The sequence below is a fragment of the Chenopodium album genome, chromosome 11 (genome assembly GCF_948465745.1).
Source record: "Chenopodium album chromosome 11, dcCheAlbu1.1, whole genome shotgun sequence".
Lineage (NCBI taxonomy): Eukaryota > Viridiplantae > Streptophyta > Magnoliopsida > Caryophyllales > Amaranthaceae > Chenopodium > Chenopodium album.
The window spans coordinates 53,398,900-53,419,655 of NC_137844.1; the positions used below are offsets into that span (position 1 = coordinate 53,398,900).

The 20,756-nt window shown below is 36.5% G+C and overlaps 1 pseudogene; it reads right to left on the minus strand.

Moving 5' to 3' along the window:
* Positions 1-1,138: 1,138 nt before the first annotated feature.
* Positions 1,139-18,881, minus strand: LOC145569195 (laccase-4-like; annotated as a pseudogene).
* Positions 18,882-20,756: the final 1,875 nt, after the last annotated feature.

The following is a 20,756-nucleotide window of genomic DNA, read 5'->3' on the forward strand; positions in this document are numbered from 1 at the left end:
TACGGAGTACAAAAAGTTGCTTATTTGGTAGAATTATGATATATGTGTTATATGTATGAAACTTTATAGTAAAGTGAAATTTATTATATAGTCGGTCTCTAAACAATCTCATTTTTTTTTCATGTTATTTGGTAGAATTATATGAAGCGGGAAAAAGTGCTAATATAATGAGATTAACATGGAGAAATTGTTAGTTAAGATTTTATTTGAAGGTTTTTATGAACCATATACATCCTTAAAGTCTAAGGGTAAAGGTAATGGATACACGATCAATATCCATACATAAATTAAGTTGAAAATTAAATAAATTCATGCATTGTTAAGACTTTTTTTAACACCTAAGTTTTAAATTATGAATTTGGTCTAGTATTCCCTTCACATTTTATTGATTTGTAAACTTAGGAACAATAGGAGGAGTATTGTTTATTTGTTTAGACTTTAGAGCCAAAGCTTATAGAAGGAAAATGTTATCCACTCTTATATATCCTCTTAAAAGAGGGTTTTTTTTTTTTTTTTTTTTTTTTTTCACCTTTTGGAAAAAAAGTACTAGCCTTGAAGAACATGTTTTCTTAATTGATAATGTTTTTGCATGTATATAGTCATTTAAAGTTTAGCCTCAATGCCAATATTTGATTTTAGACGAACCAAAAATGCTTAAACAAAGTTGGCCGAATGCTCCAACCCTCGTACAAATTGGTTTGTGCATTACCCAAAAGGGCTAAATGATCAAAGTATTAACAAATTTGCAGTCCTAAACTTCAATACATCTATGCAGTCTGCATAAAATGGAAGCATTCGTACTTCCTATTACATGCATGATGTCAACTACTAGAACCAAAGTACACAACATGGTACATTTGACTTTGTTGCATATTAGGCACTTGCTCTTGCTTAGCTTGCTCAAAAATACTAAAAATTTCATGGAAATCTTCTTCATCGTCTTTTCTCTGTGTTCATGTGGCTTTTCACAAGGAAATTAAACAAATAAAAGAATCATGTACTCTCTTTGTCCTACTAAGAATGCTCCATATGACCAATTTTTGAGAGTTTTTTGGGACATATAGAGAAATCTTAGTAGGATAGAGGAACTATAATCTTATTTTATACGGAGTAAAAAAATAATAGGAAATTTGACTCATTAACACTTGGGAAAATTGCTTGGAGGTGGTATCAAAGATTCATGTGGTCCTTTGCCATTATCCACTAAGAACGCCATTTTTAACCCCCATGTTGTATGAATCTCCAAATGGCAATGCAAGAACCTAACCCCTAAATATAACACAACCAAAAGAATAATTAAATACATAATTAACAGTATGCTTAATGAACAAGTATATATAGGTCCATAATTAAGTTGATTGAACATTGAAAACTACGCGTACTCGAAAATTACTTGGATTATCGGCTCTAAATCTGATACCAACCCATCCGCCTGATGGTACTCTAATGGTGTTCCTTTCAACAGGATCGACAAGATTAAATTTCTTTGGATCCTTCTTAGGGTTATAATTTCCCACACCTTTCCCAACGACGAAGAAATTAAATCCATGCAAATGGAACGGGTGGTTCTCCGGAGTCAAAATTGCGGTATCTTGTAACACGAGTTGAACTGTTGCATTATAAGGAAGCCTATACACTCTAGTCCCGGTTGTAGTACCGAGGTTCGTAACCTAATTTCTGGTGTAATTGAATGGTGTAAAAGGGTTTACAGGGAAATCAGCAGTGCATACACCACTTGTGTTAAAGTAATGTGCTTGTAGAAGAGAAATTGTTGGTAAAACAAATGTAACATTGTTAATATCAACTACCACCCTAGACCCATTTACACAAGTTGAGCAAGGGTTAACACCTAAACCAACTGCAAATAATAATTTTTGATCAGCTTTTTGTGGCACCTTAGCTGGGAACTCTTTCGTGTTAAGGGCTCGAAGGGAATTGGTGAAGTTATCAGCCACTTGAGTGGCATTGATAGGTTGTGGCGCGGTGAGAGTGGTGGATAAGGTCGCGGACCTTGATGAAGGGTAACGAATCGTGGCCAAGCCGGTTGCGTTATCCACTAGGATAAGTGCATCTATAAAGGGTGATACTACGACCAAGTACTTGCCCATTACTTTAGTTTTGGCCTCAAGGATCACATTAGTGGTTTGGCCTGGTGATATGACAATTGTGTCTGTTTTGAAGGGTTTAACATAGGTGGCATCGACTTCGACGACAGTGAGGTGATGGCCGGTGTAGGGAATATTTCAAGCGTTATGATAACCCCAAACTTGAACCCCACTGTGATCATACACTAAAGTACGGTGGCGTTCCAAAGGGAAAGACAAAGAGCAAAAAGAGTCGCCAACAAGTTTTAGGAACTTGTAAACCCAAAAGACAATCCAAAAGGACCATCAACTACTCCATAAGGTCTTGAACCAAACAGGGTCCGGGGATGAGGGTACGAATCCAATCTACAAAAGAAAGGACCCGCCCTATAAAATAGGCCTCTACTTTGTTCTGCTCGTATTCATGTGCGCTTTTCAAATAACATACAAACATTATATTAAACCTACCCTGTTTAATCTATGTTGGTTGAATATTAATGCACAAATAAAGACTATTATTGGCGATCACTTGAGTTAAAATCACATTAGCCTAAACCAAATTAATAATTATCTTATTAAGCGTGATTTCAAGTACAAATTCCCTTTAACAATCATAAAAGGCGTGATCAAGCAATAACAATAAAAAAATAATCAAGCAACATGATAATAAAGAATAAATAATAATCATGATAACCATAATGATGATAATAGCATGATAAGGCATAATAAAGCTTAAATATAATAGCAAGATCCTAGGCATGATACTAATAAGATCAATAACAAATCCTAGCATGTCACTAAACAATAAAGATCAAAGCTTTAAACCTAACATGGTACTAACATGATATTAGAAAGGATTAAGGCACCCTAAACATGACACTAGAAAGCATTAAATAACATCCTAACATGATACTAGAAAGCATTAAAAGCATCCTAACATGATACTAGGAATTAACAATAATAAGCATGCAATCTACATTGTGAAAGAAATAGAGAGTAAGCTAATCTACTTACTTTGAAGCCTCGTACCTCTTTCTAATAACAAAATACACAAGTTAGTAAACTTCAATGAAAATAATAAAGAATAATCAAAGAATTAAATTGAAATCAAAATAAATAAAGTTTTGACTAGTTTTGGACCAAACCCTCAGAAATTGTCAACCCTTTCACGTCTAGGGCGAAGGCAACTTCGAACTTGGCTAAGAGACTCTAAGTCTTGTGAATGCGGAATATTGTTTGTAAAAAGCTAGTTTAGAAAGAGAGAGAGAAAGAAAGAATTAAGGAAGAGTGTTGATAGAGAGAATTGAGTAAGAATTGATGAGAGATGATGAAAGAAAGTTGATGATAGTTGATTGATGAAAGTTGATGATAGTTGATTGTAATTGATGAATAAAAACAGAGGTTCGGACCCTATTTATAAGGAAAAAGTCCGAAAAATCATAGAATTTGATAAGGAATAAAACTCCACGCTGTCGCTAATCAAACCGACCTTGTCGCCAAAGATTTATCTTGTCGCCAGGCGACAGAGTCTGTCGCGAGGCGACAAAACTATCGTTTCGCGACAAGACAGTTTTTTGCGGATTTTGTTTTAATCATATCTTTTGATCTAGAAGTCCAAATAAGTCATATAATATGTCGTTGGAAAGCTCTTGAAGTCTACTTTCTAATGCAATTGGATTCAGATTAAAATCTTTTGTAGATAAAAAGATATGGCCGAAATAGTAGGACGGTGTTAGTTTTGGATAGAGTTTCGTATATCTTTCATATCTTTTTCGTTATAGCTCGGATGTACTATTATAATATATCATTGGAAAGATAATTTCAAGATATATCCAACCATATAAAATTTGGATAAAAAATTATAAGGCACGAAAATAATATCTGACTATCTTTGAACATCTTTAAATCTGAATAGAATTAGGAAAGTTTTAAAATAGGAAAGTTTATATTCAAATCAAATTCCATGATCTTATCTTTTCAAAAAAAGGATAATTAAGATATTTTAGAAACTTATAGAATATTCTAATCAATCCTAATTAGTTTAGGAATAGGATTAAACCTTTAGACCCTCCTCATGATCATTGGGTCGTAGGTAAAATCCGGTTTGGGCCCAATTTAGTATTTTGGCCATAACTTCCTCATTATTCATCGGAATTGGGCTTATAATATATCGTTGGAAAGGTATTTTAAAGCCCCATCCAACTACACTATTATTGGACCCTTATCAAGACCAAAATAAACTGAAATGGATGTTTTTATAAAATAGAGTGGGTTTTCGAAAACAGAAAGAAAGATTTTAATAAAAACTAACCGCAACACTTGACTTTTCCACACTTTCACCTCATTCGATTATGGTTTGACGCAAAAGGTATTCATCACTGGGTTTGGTTTTGGGGAGACACAAATGGGTGTCTACAGAAGCCCCCACTTTGACTGAGTTTGGAGAAACTTAAGTTTCGAAAACGAAAGTCAAAGTATCGATAGGGACGGAGAATGATTCAAAACGTTCTGCGATTCCAAATCATTCTTATAACGCCGATACCTGCAAAACAATCATTAGTTAAACAGATAAAAGAGTTAAGAAACGCGTATCTTGCACCGTCGAGCGCACGTCTCTGGGGTAACCGTTTTGTTGCATTTGTTGTTGATGTTCACTCGTCTCTGAACAATGGAGTCTTTTTTTGAGGATTGTTCACTCGTCTCTGAACAATGGAGTCTTTTTTTGAGGATTGTTCACTCGTCTCTGAACAATGGAGCTTTCTTGAGGAATGTTCACTCGTCTCTGAACAATGGAGCTTGATGATATGTCCACGCGTCTCTGAACAATAGAGCTTGATGATATGTCCACGCGTCTCTGAACAAAAGAGCTTTGATGATATGTCCACGCGTCTCTGAACAATAGAGCTTGATAATATGTCCACGCGTCTCTGAACAAAAGAGCTTTGATGATATGTCCACGCGTCTCTGAACAAAAGAGCTTTGATGATATGTCCACGCGTCTCTGAACAAAAGAGCTTTGATGATATGTCCACGCGTCTCTGAACAAAAGAGCTTTGATGATATGTCCACGCGTCTCTGAACAAAAGAGCTTTGATGATATGTCCACGCGTCTCTGAACAAAAGAGCTTTGATACTTGAATGCTTGTTGCGATCGTTCGGTTGGCTGCGAACAGGAGCTTTGCTGAATGGTTGTATCCTGTAAAAATCAAAAGAATTGCCAAAAGACTTTGCTGGTGTTTTTCTTAGGGTTGACCTAAGACTTGATGTGTTTCTTAGGGTTGACCTAAGGTGAATGATTGACTTGAGGTTAACTCAATGTGACTGACTGACTTGAGGTTGACCCAAGGTGAATTGACACGACATGACTCAATGTACATGACTCGTGTGTGGCGTGCGACTCGAAAATGCAAAAAAGAAAAATTTTCCGTCATTTTTGTGGAGGGTACCGACTTTCTCCCGAAAAAGAAAGACACGAAAAAGAATCGAAGTGTTTGATGGTGCATGTTGAATGAGCTTAATCAAGTATATGCATTTGATACTATCCCTCAAGGTGCAAGGATTAATTCCTCCTAAACTATCTTAGTTGACTCGATTATGAAAGTATTTAGGTAACTTAGACACGGAGGCTAAGTACTTCATACTTTGATACAATGATGATTATAAGTGATGAGTGATGAATGATTTTGATAAGGCATGCTTCAACATTATGCTAAGACTTCATGACAAAGGGTTCCTAATTGGAAGTCTATTTGGTCATGTATCTGTGATGTGTGTGGATGTGACACTAAAGTTAAGCTGCAAAGGCTAAGTGTATGGAAAAGTATTATTTGATAAGAGTCAAATAATGATGACTCTTAGGCTAGGTAGGCTAATGATGTAAGGATAAAGCCCCCAAGTCTAGCTCTAAGTAAATAGGGATGAGCATTGGAAATCCCTTGATATGATCATGGTGTAAGTGTGTGAATGTGAAAATGAATGCATTTTTATTATGGTCGCACCTCAATATGAGGTTGCCTACGTATCCGTTAGGAATCAGGCCAAACGTAGCTCTAGCCGAACCTCGCACAAGTGTGTGTATACCTCAAGAAGGTCTTTTTAAGGGTTGTAACGTGGTTAGGCTAAAGGTTAGAGAAGAAGGGGATAAAGGCTCAAGACCCTAAATAAGCCCCCAAGGTGTGCAACCTTGCTTTTGAATCTTTGTATTTTTATGCTTGAGGTTTTTTCTCACTTATGAGCTTTCTTTCTTTTTTTTATTATTTTTTGCTCTTTTCTTTTTTTTTTTTTGCTTTTGCATTTTTATTTTTATAAGTGTGGGCAATCCGATCATGCGGTCTATCACTCACTTGGCATTCATGTTTCTCAGGCACGGTACCGAGCACTCGATAAGAAACGCAATCTGAGACATGTTCTTATCAAAGATATTTTTATATCATAGACATTGGAACACTTGCCCTTTTGTACACTTTTATTTATTTTTTCTTATTTTTATTTTACTCTTTTGAAATCACTCAAGCTTTCATATTTAGAACTTGCATAAGTTACACACCATCCCATCCCAAGGTTAGTAGATGTGGGTTGAAAAAAGAAAGGTCTATCGTTAGACGAGGCTCAAAGTGGTTTATCAAGAAAAGGATTATATATTTAAAGGGTGAGAGATAATATGATATGGCTACAAGGGGTGCCTCAAATCATTGGTATACCTTGTGCTTAATTCGGCGTTTTTTTTTTTTTTTTTTTAATGCAATGATCATATGCAAGAAATTAAAATGCTCATTTTATTAAAGGGGAACAAAATAAAAAAACCTATGTAATAAATCTAAGGTAGACAAAGGGTGCCTATGCTAGACTTATTGGGGAAAGGTTTGAAAAAAGAAGAAGAAAGCATGAAATCTTAGTGAGAAGCTTGCCTTGTGTTTTGTCTCATCATTACTCCTTTTTTTATTATTATTATTGTCAATCACATGACTCGAACTCGATTCAACATGCATAGATGGGAAGAGATCATGAAAGAATGAAGGGAGTGATATATGTGGAGAAAGTATGTAGAGAGTAGGAAGATGATGTAGATGAAGAAATATGGAAGAAAGTATGTGGAGAATAGGAAGAAGATGTAGATGAAGAAATATTGAAGAAATAGGAATAGAATGGACCCCCACTCAAATGACGGAAAAACGACTCATGCATGAACCTAAGACATGGTCATAGTGTGACAAACATGTTATGTGTGTGCTAAGACTAATGAGTGTAGGTGACATGTTAATACTTGTGTCATGACCATGTGGCTAGACTATGTGACTAGACTTAAGCAAAGACTAAATTAAGACTTCACGTATGTGCATTAAACTGGATAGGCTGTGGTATTTTAGTCATAACTTTTAATCTGTGACTCTGATTGGGACGAAACCAACGCCAAATTAAAGATAAAACTCAGGGCTACAGATCCATAGGTTGTACGACTCGTGGTTCTTCCTAGAACTCTGGCTATGACCAAAACAAGTTGACGCATGTGCAGTATATGGGAATAAAAATCCGGGTTGACTTAATGGAACTATGACTCGATTTTAGGCTTATTCATTAGTTCAAATTAATTAATTAATTAATTAAACAAAGTCTTTGACTCTTAGTGTATGACCATTGGACTTTAAGTGCCTAAAGTCAATATAAGACTTAAACATGGTTTGAAATATCAATGAACTGATTAATCCGATTAGTAGACTGTTAATTAGACTCGTCGTGGTGACTCAAGCAAGAAAACTGGACTGTCGCTAAAACAACAGGACTGTCGCCACTGTTTAAAGCCTGTCGCCGGACGACAAAATTGTCGCCAGGCGACAGAGACTAGACTGCAGCGCCACAGTCCAAATTTCTGTGCCATTGCTGGAACATTAATCTGGACTGTTTCCAGTAATTTTACTCTAAATGGACATGCCTAAAGTCGTACTAAGTCGAATTGATTAAATTATTAGTCTTTAGTTAATTCAAGATTAATTAATTAATTAACTAGACAAAGTCCTTTTAGTCATTAGTCAATTTATTAGTCTTGAACACAAGTCAAACAAACGGTTAACACACATATAATATATACAAACAAGGTAAACAAGTAGTTCACATAGTCACAATATGATGAGTTTGCAACCTAACCATGGCTCTAGTTCTCTAAAGTTCGAGGATATGGGTTAAGTCAAAAAAGGTCCATGGTTAAGAATCCATATGCATTGCACACAAGCCTACCGGGAGGGTTGGAGCGAATGGACAAGATTCCGCGAGTGCGATATGAGATCGGACTCGACGCCATGGTTTGGTGGATTCACAAAACTTACACATCCCCAAATCTGAGCTTTGCACAAGATAGTGGAATACTCCATTGGGCAGGCGAAGCAGGAACCCCCAGAGGGTTATATCCATATGTAGAACACATATGGGTTTCAGAAAAGTGAGAAAATGACTCAATCAATAAGCAAAATCGAGCCAACAACACTAGAAATGGTCAAAGCAAGAAGACAGAACCCTGGCTCGGTATTGGAAGAACTTGGCGCCAGACTACAGGGACTGTCACCGCAAAAAAGCTCCTGTCGCCAAGCGACAGAACTGTCGCCAGGCGACAGAAACTTTTTACGGGCGACAAGCCCTGTTTTCTAGACGCTAGTTCCTACATGCCTTGGCAAGTTTATGTGTTCTTCGAATTTTCCAGATTTCGTATTATCTTTTCGATTCTAGTCATGAAAGATATTTCCCAAATTTCCTACGTGTAAAATTCCTATGGATTGACTCATGGGGTACTCCCATGAGGACCTTTTAATGCATATGACAATAATGTTAATCAAATCACGCACATGAAATACTTAGAATTTTTCGAGTCTCATCCGCTCATTCTAAATAATTGCCAAAATTAAATAAATTTTAGGAATATAAATAGAAATCCTCCCCAGTGGAGTCGCCAAAAATTGTAGGGAATATTTCAAGCGTTATGATAACCCCAAACTTGAACCCCACTGTGATCATACACTAAAGTACGGTGGCGTTCCAAAGGGAAAGACAAAGAGCAAAAAGAGTCGCCAACAAGTTTTAGGAACTTGTAAACCCAAAAGACAATCCAAAAGGACCATCAACTACTCCATAAGGTCTTGAACCAAACAGGGTCCGGGGATGAGGGTACGAATCCAATCTACAAAAGAAAGGACCCGCCCTATAAAATAGGCCTCTACTTTGTTCTGCTCGTATTCATGTGCGCTTTTCAAATAACATACAAACATTATATTAAACCTACCCTGTTTAATCTATGTTGGTTGAATATTAATGCACAAATAAAGACTATTATTGGCGATCACTTGAGTTAAAATCACATTAGCCTAAACCAAATTAATAATTATCTTATTAAGCGTGATTTCAAGTACAAATTCCCTTTAACAATCATAAAAGGCGTGATCAAGCAATAACAATAAAAAAATAATCAAGCAACATGATAATAAAGAATAAATAATAATCATGATAACCATAATGATGATAATAGCATGATAAGGCATAATAAAGCTTAAATATAATAGCAAGATCCTAGGCATGATACTAATAAGATCAATAACAAATCCTAGCATGTCACTAAACAATAAAGATCAAAGCTTTAAACCTAACATGGTACTAACATGATATTAGAAAGGATTAAGGCACCCTAAACATGACACTAGAAAGCATTAAATAACATCCTAACATGATACTAGAAAGCATTAAAAGCATCCTAACATGATACTAGGAATTAACAATAATAAGCATGCAATCTACATTGTGAAAGAAATAGAGAGTAAGCTAATCTACTTACTTTGAAGCCTCGTACCTCTTTCTAATAACAAAATACACAAGTTAGTAAACTTCAATGAAAATAATAAAGAATAATCAAAGAATTAAATTGAAATCAAAATAAATAAATTTTTGACTAGTTTTGGACCAAACCCTCAGAAATTGTCAACCCTTTCACGTCTAGGGCGAAGGCAACTTCGAACTTGGCTAAGAGACTCTAAGTCTTGTGAATGCGGAATATTGTTTGTAAAAAGCTAGTTTAGAAAGAGAGAGAGAAAGAAAGAATTAAGGAAGAGTGTTGATAGAGAGAATTGAGTAAGAATTGATGAGAGATGATGAAAGAAAGTTGATGATAGTTGATTGATGAAAGTTGATGATAGTTGATTGTAATTGATGAATAAAAACAGAGGTTCGGACCCTATTTATAAGGAAAAAGTCCGGAAAATCATAGAATTTGATAAGGAATAAAACTCCACGCTGTCGCTAATCAAACCGACCTTGTCGCCAAAGATTTATCTTGTCGCCAGGCGACAGAGTCTGTCGCGAGGCGACAAAACTGTCGTTTCGCGACAAGACAGTTTTTTGCGGATTTTGTTTTAATCATATCTTTTGATCTAGAAGTCCAAATAAGTCATATAATATGTCGTTGGAAAGCTCTTGAAGTATACTTTCTAATGCAATTGGATTCAGATTAAAATCTTTTGTAGATAAAAAGATATGGTCGAAATAGTAGGACGGTGTTAGTTTTGGATAGAGTTTCGTATATCTTTCATATCTTTTTCGTTATAGCTCGGATGTACTATTATAATATATCATTGGAAAGATAATTTCAAGATCTATCCAACCATATAAAATTTGGATAAAAAATTATAAGGCACGAAAATAATATCTGACTATCTTTGAACATCTTTAAATCTGAATAGAATTAGGAAAGTTTTAAAATAGGAAAGTTTATATTCAAATCAAATTCCATGATCTTATCTTTTCAAAAAAAGGATAATTAAGATATTTTATAAACTTATAGAATATTCTAATCAATCCTAATTAGTTTAGGAATAGGATTAAACCTTTAGACCCTCCTCATGATCATTGGGTCGTAGGTAAAATCCGGTTTGGGCCCAATTTAGTATTTTGGCCATAACTTCCTCATTATTCATCGGAATTGGGCTTATAATATATCGTTGGAAAGGTATTTTAAAGCCCCATCCAACTACACTATTATTGGACCCTTATCAAGACCAAAATAAACTGAAATGGACGTTTTTATAAAATAGAGTGGGTTTTCGAAAACAGAAAGAAAGATTTTAATAAAAACTAACCGCAACACTTGACTTTTCCACACTTTCACCTCATTCGATTATGGTTTGACGCAAAAGGTATTCATCACTGGGTTTGGTTTTGGGGAGACACAAATGGGTGTCTACAACCGGCTATCTTGAAGAAAAGTTCTTCATTGAGTGCAGCATTGATAATTCGAAGCATGTATTTCTTCCTCGGTTTCACATGTAAATTGAACAATTCTGCATCATGTGAATGTATATATGATATACAAGTACTGTATAATATTATGATTATAACAAAAGTGAGTACTAATTAGGAATATTGCTTCTTACTTTGAGAGTTACAACCCTTAATCAGTCCAGGATGTCCGTTAATTGTATGAGCATCTGAGACATTGGGTGCTAATGCAGATTTTAGTTCTTGGTTGATCATGGCTTCAACATCCGATTTCCACCATTCACCTATATAGGTAATCCAATATGATAATTAAAGATCATTTTCGATAATCAACTACAGTTGGATTTAATTTCCAACATTAATGTTATATGTTATTTACTTATGTACTCCGTAGTTATGTGTGGCTTGTCCCATACTCCCATTTGGATAGAATTTTTTTTTTTTTTTTTTTTTTTTTTTTTTGGTGCAAATGAGGGCCAAGCCCATTTATTCAAAAAACCAAAAGAGATTACATAATAAAACGTGGCATAGCCACTCCTACGATATCCTCCCTTAGAAGAGAGTTTATTTCGATCGGAGGAGTATCTAAATAAACCATCCCTTCCTCAAGATGAACACCCAAATTAGCTAGGCCATCAGCCACCCTATTACCCTCTCTAAAACAAAACACAATAGAAAAATTACAACCAAGAAAACTAATTAAGTTACGACAATTGTTAAGGATGTGCACACATTCACCTCCCATGTGCTCGGGATTTTTGATAGCTTCAATACAAGCTTGGTTATCCATCTATAGAACTAGCTTCGAGATGCCCAAAATACATGCCATTCTAAGACCCATCTCAGCAGCACAGAGCTCGGCTTTGAAGGCTGTACAAATCCCATAATTAGTTGCAAACCCACGCACATATTTGACAGTGTTGTCCCGAATTACTCCACCTCCTCCTGCTAGGCCTGACGCTCCCTTTGCTGCTCTATCTGTGTTTAGAGCAAACCAATTCACTGGTGGTGCCATCCATTTGATAAGCACTTCTTTCTTCAAGTCTGGCAGAATTAATCCATGATCCTCAGAGTATACTTTCCAGGTTTCTTCAATTTTGGTATGAAAAAACGTAACAATGTTAGCAGGGATTTCTTCCAAGCTTCCAAACATAGCATTGTTCCTCCATCTCCATAGCCATCAAAGGGTTGTTGCAAAGGTTTTTGGCCATTTCTTAGAGAAAATCAAACCATCAGCTTCTAAGTTACGCACTAGCCAGGTATTAAGCTCACCAGTAAAGAAGGAATGGTAGTAGGTTGTACCACCCACCTTTTACCACACCTTTTTAGCTTCAGAGCAGTCCCTTAGCAAGTGCAAGAGTGTTTCATCAGTGTGTTGAGAGCAGCGATGGCAGGAAGGGTCCTCTGTTAGATGCCTCTTGAGTTTGTTAGCATTACAAAGCACTCGATCATGAAAACATAACCAAAGAAAGGTACGAATTCTGTGAGGGACTAGCGCTTTCCAAGCTAAGTTCCACTTCGGGTTTGTGGGAATATGCTCATGATCTTGCATTAATTGAGCAGCATACTTCACAGAGAAACCTTCATTTTTTGCCCCTCTCCAGTACAGAATGTCACAAGCTGCAGGATCTTCCACCTAAACGTGAGAAGCAATGCATTTGATTTCATGGGATGGTAAGAGATTAGAGAATAATTCCCATTTCCAACCTACTCCACTATCTCACATCTCTGCAGCCGTAGATTTCTCCAAGGAGGCTGGGATATTAGCTGTGCAAGCATCGCGCAACGGAGTAGAATTTGCCCAACAATGATCCCAAAAAAGAGTGGTACGGCCATTACCAACAGCAACAATCGATCCTTTCTTCAACCAACAAGCATTTTCTGTGATTCCTCGCCAGACATTTGACATGTTGTTGGTAGGTAAAAACATGTCAATATCGCATCGTCCTTTGCAATACTTAGAGCAGAGAACTCTAGACCAAAGGGCTGTGGGTTCCTTGATAACTCTCTAAGCTAGCTTTGTTAAGAAAGCCGAGTTCGATTGCCTAGCAGAGCGTAATCCAATACCACCTTTATTTCTAGGGAATTGTAGAGCCTCCCATGATATAAGGTGTATCTTACTATTCTCATTCCCACCCCACACAAATCGTCGATCTTTCTTATCAATCTCATCACAAACGGTACGAGGTAACTTAGCTGTTTGCATTGAGTAATTAGCAAGTGTTGTGAGTGTAGACTTTGCTAGGGTAATACGGCCAGCCAATGAGAGATACTTAGAATTCCAACCAGTTAGTCTTCTATCCACCTTTTCACAAAGATGAGCATACGTTTCCCTTGTTACCGGACTAGTTAAGGTTGGCATGCCCAAGTATAAACCCAAATCATTAGTAACTTCCATTCCCAAGACATCCGAAATTGCAGCTTGCTCTTCCTGGCATATGTTTCGAGAGAAATACACTCTAGATTTTTGCAGGCTTACCTTCTGACCAGAAGCCGTGCAAAACCTCTTGAGACAGTCAGTGATCACATTGGCTTGATCAATAGAAGCTTCGGCGAAAAGTATGAGATCATCTGCAAAAAATAAGTTTGAAAGCTTTGGACCCCCTCTACTAGCATAAATCGGTTTTCAATGCCCCGCAACTATAGCAGCCTCTATTACTTGATTAAGCCTTTCCATACAGAGTACAAAGAGATAGGGAGAAATTGAATCCCTTTGATGGATGCCTCTAGAAGGAAAGAAAGATTCAGTTTTCTCTCTGTTCCAAAGAACTCTCATTGAAGGGGATGTAACACATTCCATAATCACCTCAATCATGATCAAGGGGAGGTTCATTTCTACAAGTGTGTCTCGAATTGAATAAAAGCCTACTTAAGCCGATCATATGCCTTTTCAAAATCCATTTTAATCGTCATATAGCCCTTGCATCCTTGTTTTCTTTTCATGGTGTGAATGACCTCTTGAACTATAACAATGTTGTCTGTGATTTGCCTTGCGGGAACAAAGCTCGATTGTGATTGTGCAATAATTTTTAGTAGAATTAATTTGATGCGGTTCACAATGGCTTTAGTAATGATCTTATAGGTGACATTACATAGCCCAATAGGGCGAAACTGAGAGGGTAGTTCCGGATTGTCAATTTTTGGCAGTAGAACTAAAAAGGTTTCATTTAGAGTGTAAGGAAACCCCTTCCCTACTAGAGCTGCTAAAGCCAATTTAGTCACATTTGGAGGTACCAAGTCCCAATTTTTCTAATAAAATAGGGCTTGAAAACCATCCGGACCCGGAGCTTTGAGTGACCCCATATTCTTGACCACATATTCAATGTCACTTTTTGTATACGGTCTACTCAATTTCGTCCAGTCTTCATTCGAAATCTCAATACAAACACCCGAAGGAATATTATACTCCCCCTCATTTCCATCATCAGTATATAATTTAGCAAAATAGTTGACTACTAAATTTTTTACCTCATCCTTGTCATATATCCACAGATCATCATCATTCTTGATAGCCACAATTCTATTTCTCCACCTTCTGACCACAGTGCTGAGATGAAAAAAGGAGGTATTTTGGTCCCCATATTGCAGCCAATTCACCCGTGCTTTCTGGTACCATAGAAGTTCTTCCTGCTGTAAAACCGAATCAAGATCCCTGCGCAATTTGGCCTCTAATTTCAACAGCCCCGAGTTCCTTTCATGAGAGAGTTTCGATTGAATACCTTGAATTCGAGCCATCAAGGTTCTTTTTTCTCGAAAAATATTATGAAAAACATTCTGGTTCCATTCTTGAAGATCATTTGAGAGGGAATGAAGTAAGGGAACTAGTGGGGCCGAGGTATCCCACTTTTCAAAAAGAAAGTTAGAGAATTTCTCATGAGTAATCCATGCTACTTGGAATCGAAAGGGGCGGTCCATCGAGGCAGAGGTGTAAAACCATTAGGAGAAATAAGAAGTGGACAATGGTCCGAGTAAAGGGCTGGAAGATTCTTTACTCGAGCTTTGTCAAATTGAATACCCCATTCACTTGTACAGAGTGCTCTGTCTAATCTAGCACTTTGCCAAGTCTCAATAGTATTTCCCCTAACCCATGTATGAGAAGGTCCTGCAAATTTTACCTCTAAGAGTTGATTATCCTAAATCCAATTATTGAACTGGCGGCTACGTCTGGAAGTGCTAGCACAACTTGAACTACGCTCCCAATCATAGCGAGTATTATTAAAGTCACCCGCAAGTAACCAAGATTTATTGTTGTTACGAGCGAAATTGGCCAAAAAGTCACGCCATAATTCTTGTCTTTTAGATGGGTCAGGACTCGCATAAATAGCTGAGAAGTACCAAGGCACTTCCCCTGTTTTTGTGACTGTCATTGTGATATATTGGCTGCTCTTCTCAATTGGATCAATAGTGACCAGTTCGGGTTTCCAATAAACCCAGATTCCACCATTGAAGCTTGCATCATCTACACGAGTATGACCATTGTACCCCAAAATTGCAGCAATTTGTTGTGCACGGTCACCACCCATATGAGTTTCAACAAGGGGAAGAACAATCGGTTTATGAACACGAATTAATTCTTTGATTACAGTAGTAAACTCACGACTTCCAACACCTTGAACATTCCATACCATGCACGTGATGGGATAGGAATCAACATTGAGATTGTGTGAACTATTCATAAGACCCGGGGAGTTGGGAAAATTGGATTGGTATGCATTAGAAAAATAACGCAGCGCTTGTCTGATTTCAAATGGCAACTGGAGTGTCACCATTAGTTCCGGTGTTATCTGCCTCGACACCGACCATGAGTGTATCTCCATCTCCAATTTGTGAGTCAGGGGGTCTGCCACTCCCAAGTATGGGTCTTGTATTGGAAGACTGGCACATATTATTTTTTCCGGGGGAATGTTCAGCATAATTGGCTTCAGAAAGGGCAGCATCAAGGTTAGGCGTGGCTGAGACAAGTGTGGCTTGTGATTGCTTGCTAAGGTCAACAGTGTGTGTCAAAGGTGTAGTGTTATCAGTTGCTTGGAAGACAATATTTGAATTTTCCTTACCAGTTGTCTCCTTTGATTTTGGCTTATTAGGGGTCAAAGATTGAGCCGAATTAGCTCTATCTTTTAGGATAGTTTTTGATTTGCTAGGATTTAGCTTCCTAATTTCCTGCCATTGCTTTGAACCTCCTAAAAATTGGCCAGATGATCTTGGATTGTGATTATCCTTTCCAAAATTAAATGGATTATTTTTTATAAGAAAATTATCTTGTTGAGAAGGATCACCTAAATTGATAACCTCCGCATTAACTTCCCTAGAATTAAGGGGATCTTTATTCAAATTACCAGAATTGTTCCCCAAGGAATCTACATTTTCCAAATTTTCTCCTTCCAAAGCTGCGAATCGAGATCCTGTTGACTTCGCAAGTTGACCATTGACTTGCTGATCGTTGACTTTTTGACCTTGAATCACAGTAGCATTGGTTTTTTGCGCCACCATGCCAGCCCCTGCTTGAACCTTGTCCTGTTTTGCTACACGCTTGAGGGGTGGAGGCTTCTTGACCAACATCCAGTCTCTATAATCACTTCTGTCATGAGTTGGGATTGGGGTAGGTTCTTGCTTATTTTGGGAGTCATTGTTTTGAGTCCCATCCTCATCCATGTTCGCAACTTTATGGAGAGGACAAGCTTCACCTTGGTGCCCAATTTTGCCACAGTTAAAGCATATCATACGGAGCCCTTCATATTGAATCCTCCAATTTCTACCACGCAACCAGAACTTTGATAAATCCAATTCCACACTTAGTCGAGTGAATTGACCACGCTTTGCTAAGGCTGTGTTATTATCAATCCTAATCACCTTGACTATCTTTTCCCCAATCTTGTAAAGAAATTCTTTGTCAAAGTATTCCACCGAAAGATGTGGAATTCTAACCCAGGCAGTGAGAAAGCGCAGGGGAGAATCATCTGGAATGAAATTGGGCATCCACTTTCTAATGGTTAGATAATTATCATCTAACATCCAAGGGCCTTGTATTAACACATGATTATAATCCCCAAGATTCAAGAACCTTTCTATGAAATAGCCATGGCCTATGTCTGTTAAAACCAGACCACCAGATAATTCACATTTCTGTTTCAAGCGTTTCACAAGAGACATATATCCTATCTTGCCGTTAAACATCTTGATTATGAGGGTATGCTGCCAAGGTTGTCTCATCCTGCGCTTTTCCTCCTTGGACAGTAAATCACAGGGCATTTAGGATCATCAATAACATGGTCAGGGGGTTCATCATCATCCGAGACTTCATCCTCTTCCAGAGGCTGCAGGGTAGCAGTAGACTTTGCCATTATATTATCCGAGAGGACCATTTCTTTGAAGGAGTTTTGTAGCGAGCCTCTAGAAGGGTTTTTTGAATTTGGCAAAGGAGGGAAATGATGGATGTTTGAATTATCCTCAGATCCAGGATTAGGATTAGGCTCAGAATCCTGCTCCTTATTGAAAATTAAATGTGTAATTTTGCCCTTTTTTTTTTTTTTTTTTTGGAACTATTGTTTAGATCCTGTTCTTGAGAAGAGGAATTTTGGTTGAGAGCGTTTTCCATGATTGAAAAATTTAGCTAGTTCCATTTGGATAGAATATGACGCAAGTGAAGTGTTGGTTATGACTCTTATAGTCTTATGAAATGGGCCTAAGTGTGGTTTTTGTGCTACTGGGCTAAGTGGTTATGTTGAATAACTTTTGTAGGAAAGTATATATACTCGTACAAGCTTAAGCCTAGAAGTCATTGTTCTTTTATTTTTTTCACAGAATTTTCTCCAATAACTACTGATATATATGCTGAATTTAAAAAATGATCCAATGAGCTTTTACCTAAGATGATGACATTTTCCTTGTCAGGTTTGGGGAAAGGATAAGGAACACCAAGTTTGGGCAATATAACAATGGCACCATGGACAGTGGCCCTAAGCCAAAGAATATGAGCATGATAGAAAAGGGTTCCTCGTTGGCCGGTTAGCGTGAAATTGTAAGTGTAAGTTTGCCCTGGCTGTATTGGACATTGTGTTACGTATGCTAGTCCATCATATCCGACCACCCGGTGTGTATCTGCCTGATCCCATGCCTGTCCATTAAGCAATGAAGTTGTTAGACCGATCGAGTTGTTTGAACACTAATATCATATACTCAATATATATGTTGCACTTACCAATGAATGGTGAGGTTGTACTTGACATGATTGACCACCTTGACAAGCACGGTATCATCCTCCCTAGCCACGGTCGTTGGCCCCGGATATTTACCGTTGACAGTCACGATTGATTTTGTTGAACACAGCCTTGTATAGTTCTTCTCCACCACCTAGTATTTTGAAAGGCATACATGTAAATATTGAAGGCAAATAAATAACCATAACATGCATGTAAAAAGTATAAAAACGAAAATTCATGTACTTACATTAAACTTGTAGTGACGAACTCGACATTCAACCAATAATACTGGCAATAAGCAAGCAACCAACACTATTATTGTCACCCCTTTCTCCCTCCAACTCGCCATTTTTCTCAACCTCTAGTTTAAGCTATGTGCTCATATAAATGAAAAATTGATAATATTTTTTGGTATATATCTAACAAAGCTAAACCCAAGCATTTTATAAACGATTATGGGGGTGTGGGAATGAACTGAAGAAAGGTGGTACATACAGTAGTTGCATTGCTACCGATTATTGCTAAGATGTCTTTGTTTCTTAGTTGGTAAAATGAAAGAAATTAAATTAAATAAAGTACTTAATTAGAATGAATTGGCTAGATTTTGTAAGTAACACTTTAATTAGCTAGCTAATGTGACCAACGAGCTTTTTCTTGTAAACTACACCAAATTAGTTACTACGTATGTATACTTGCATGCAATGTCAACAATTGGAAATAGTCCCGTTTTAAAAGCTAAGGAATATAGTTTTTTTAAGTTGGAAATTTAGTATATCATAAAAGTATATTGTTTATTTAAAATTTAGAAATTTAGTGTATTTGTATTCCATCCGTAAGTGTTTTTGTTTGTAAATACTTTGTATATTAATTGTGAGAATTGAATAATGTACATGAAAAAAGTTACAGTATATGCATGGTTTGTAATTTTGTTCAAGTTTCATGATTGGTAGTTGATATTAGAAATTTAGAATGAGCAATTAATGGTTTTAGGAATAATTAATATACGCACTGTAGAATTGAGTAATAATCAGCTATTTGTCAAAGATCAATCTTAGAGTTGTATTGGACCGAATTGATCGAACTAGACCAAAAGTCAAATACTTCCGTAATATTTACTCGAAGGCAAGATCGATTTTCTTTGAAATTTTCCTTCCTTTTCCACCTTTTGGTGTAGCCATTAGTAGTTCCTTTTACGAAAGTTTGAATCATGAATCAATTCATATTAATACATACATCACAACATATTGAATGTCATCTTGTTCCCCATGTATATTGTATCAATCAATGGTTGTACTTATGGTTGTTCACATTAGGTTAAACGTACCATTAAGCCTTAACGGTACGGTTAACCGCTAGACCGGTTACTTAAAAACACAACCGTAATCATACACTTAAGGAACGGTTAACCACCGCGATTAACCATTTCTTAGCGATATAGTTACTGGTTAACCAAATGGTTAATCGCTAACCAATAAAAAATTATAAATTAATACTTTTTTGTCCTTTTAAGAGTTTCAACTCTAATAATACAAATTTTGATATACACAATAATAAGTTCTAATTAGTTGATTACAAATAAATAAAGATGCTTTTAAGGTTAACTTAACCTATAAAATGAGTCGATTATACCGATTAACGGTTACAGTTACAGTTTTTTTTGCACACCCCTAGTTGTACTTGGCCTAATTCAAGTCAATGACACTATTTTGTGTCCTTTATAGAAAATTCTTAATTCATATAGAACCTAATATAGAGTAAGGCCTTGTTTGGTTCACCTTATTTTTGCTTCTCTGATTTGGTCTGATCTGATCTGAATGACAGATTTGACCAAAGTTTGACCTTAAATATACGACAATCTATACGGAAAAAATATATCAAGTGAGGTTTTGTTAGATTCGTAATAATGTGTATATTTATTAATATGTGATTTTCATAATTTTTTTTGTTACGAAATTAAAGATATTTAGCGATAAAAAACTGCACATAAAACGATGATCTAATATGAACTTATTTTTTCTGATGTGATCTGAACTTATTTTTTCTGAAATAAGTAAAAATAAGGTGAACATGTTCACTTCACCTTATTTTTGCTGATCTGAAATTATTTTTAATGAACTGAAATTATTTTTGCTGAATTGAAATTATTATTTTTATCGAACTGAAATTATTTTTGCTGAACTGAAATTATTTGCTGATTATCTATCATATATATATATTTTTTATA